Genomic DNA, 2,482 nt, shown 5'->3' with positions numbered 1-2,482 from the left:
CCTGACCTATGGCTTTATTAGCTACCATAACGAGGGTTCAGTCCCAACAAAACTGTAGACTTACAAGAAAATCCTAAAGGTGTTGTACAAGTAGGGCTGATGAGCTAACAGGCAACACTTGTGTGAATCAGCAGCAAGCCAGTAGAGCAACATGGTTTTTAAGGCCATCTAATTTGAGGTGCAGGCTTGCACATAAGTAAAAAATAAATCAAAATCAACGTGATGGGCATTTATGGTCCTTACAGATGCAACAGCTCTTTTTGCAGGAGAAACAGATATGAAAGCAGACTGCAACTCAACAGCACCACTGAATGAGTGAAGATTATTTTTTTTTTTTTTTTTAAAACAAAGAAGTGTGAAACCCTTTGATCCAGAGATGCATTTGCATTGTAATAGAGTACTCTTATTCATTATTTCATTTGCACTTTAAACCATGAGGGCATATGCCAAAGTATGACCTGGAAATCCAGTACGCACAAGGACTGTTACGAAATGGAGTTCCACCCTCCTGTTCTCACTATACACAGACCTTTCAAAGCCATGTTTCCAACCATACAGTCTGCTTCTTCCGATACCTGCTGTTAGCTAGTGGTGAGCAAGTATAACCACTAACATTTGTTTCAGAAACTGTCACATACACAATCACACTCCTTTTATCTCAGTTAAAGGGAAGTCAGAGTTGATTAAAAAACCCCAAAAAACTGATTACAAAGTAAGCAGGGATCCATGACTTTATCTACTTGCTAACAGGTGGATGAGAGATGCATGATGAACTCAACTGTCCTTGTTTTAAGGCTAATAAATTGTTTGTTTGTTCTAGCTTACATGAATATTAGCTACAATTTACACATTTTTCTACTAAATAACAGAACGCATCTTTACTTTTAGCAGGCACCAGGTGCTCACACAAGTCATGCATCAACCAACACTTTTTGTAGGGCTTTCAGTAGCACCTAATAGACTTTGAAAAGCAATTGGACTTGAGTACTAAAGGAAACTGGACACCTAGTACCTGTGGGTGGTGCTGAAATTTCTACTAGCTGTCATAAGTGAACCTGAACCACTGACTTCAAAAGAAGTTTACTATGAGCTATAAATCAAACAGAAGGAAGGCAGGGCAGGGTGGCACCTTACAAACTACTACTCAGCTCTAAAGGTGTCACCCTGCCCCGTCTTCTGCCCAACTTCAGGCTAACACTATGAATCAGAGGAAGATTGGAACCCAAGAATAGGGAAAGAGTGTCTGCTCAATGCCCACTCAAGTCAGCAGAAGGATTACTGTTTGATTCTACCAGATGCAAGTCACTCAGAAACTGTATGCATGTGCCCACTGTATGCTGGACCTCAATCCATTTGGTAGGATGACTGTCAAAACCTGGAAGTCAGTCATGCACAATGGATCTAGCCATGTACTGATTTACAGAGAGCCACAGTGGACTTCTGTAGATGGGCCATTTATAGTCTTACCTGCAGGAGGGAGTGCTCAGGAGCAGAGCTGTTTGCAGAAGCGTTGCCACCCTCGTGCTGTGTGGTCTATGGAAAAACAGAGGTCTCCAAAAGCCCTCAACCTGCCAGGAGCACTAAGAGAAAACAAAGCAAACAGAATAGGTTCAAGTACATTATTTATTCCATATATGAATGCTAACTTGTTTCAACATCTGGCCCTACACTCTTGGAAACTTGGTCCCACAAGAGTAAGTATCCTCATCCTTTATCATACATGTACCTAGATGCTATTAGAAATAAGCCACATCTGCAATCAGAGCATGCCACTTGTACTACCTACCTAAAATACACATACCTCCCTCATAAAAATACAAATAAGTGCATAATAAAAGCTTCCAGTGTTTTAGATTTCTGCCAGTTTTAAAATGCTAAAAACAATTAGATCAAAGTCAGAGGCCAAATAATTAGTCAACTTTGTTAAACAAGCAAAACTAGGAAATTCTTTTTGCAATTATCATCATCATAATCTTGACTGGACTGGCAATTCTTAGAGGAAAAGCTGATGGGGAAATATATCTGTGGGGCAACCATAGGATATTCACCCCACAGGTGTGGCAGAGTCAAGGGGAGCTTTTGATACAAGGAAAACAGGATCTTGCCACTGCTTTGTCCAAGTATTTCCTGGTCTGGGCTGAAAGAGATGACCTAGCAAGCAAGTAAACAAGACAACCCACAGTAGCCTCCCCTTATATCCCTTTAGTAGTATCTGCAGATGAGCATAAGAAAGGAAAGGAAACAGAAATTAAGTCCAGATGAAATGGAGACTTGAGTGAGGAGAAACATTTCTAGTTACTTAAGATAAGGTTGCTTTCTTAAAATAAAGAAATAAAAATGTATACATATTCCCCCCCCCACACACACACACGGATGGTAAGCTGCTTCAAGAGAAATCTGGCTCTTTTCAAATTTATATATAACAAACCAGTTTATGACAAAAACAAGAACTCTTAAGCTCTGTTTCAGCTTGAAATTCCCA

General features: G+C 40.1%; 1 protein-coding gene across 4 annotated transcripts in view; it reads right to left on the bottom strand.

Annotated features, from left to right (window-relative positions):
• FAM60A (family with sequence similarity 60 member A) overlaps positions 1–2,482 on the bottom strand; it is a 31,985-nt gene that overhangs the window by 21,449 nt on the left and 8,054 nt on the right. For 2 of the 4 annotated variants that reach the window (XR_002096923.1, XM_019515479.1), the window contains exon 1: positions 1,468–1,689. The exons of 1 other annotated variant lie outside the window; for it this stretch is intronic. The gene's annotated coding sequence lies outside the window, so the exon portion shown is untranslated. Of the gene's footprint in view, positions 1–1,467; positions 1,690–2,482 lie in introns of those variants that run through there. One more of the 4 variants, XM_019515480.1, reaches the window with a different exon arrangement.

This window comes from Gavialis gangeticus, unplaced genomic scaffold, assembly GCF_001723915.1.
Source record: "Gavialis gangeticus isolate Ggan-Ray unplaced genomic scaffold, GavGan_comp1, whole genome shotgun sequence".
Taxonomy (NCBI): domain Eukaryota; kingdom Metazoa; phylum Chordata; order Crocodylia; family Gavialidae; genus Gavialis; species Gavialis gangeticus.
Note: the sequence above shows the minus strand (reverse complement) of the source record. Positions and strands in the feature narration are given on the sequence as shown.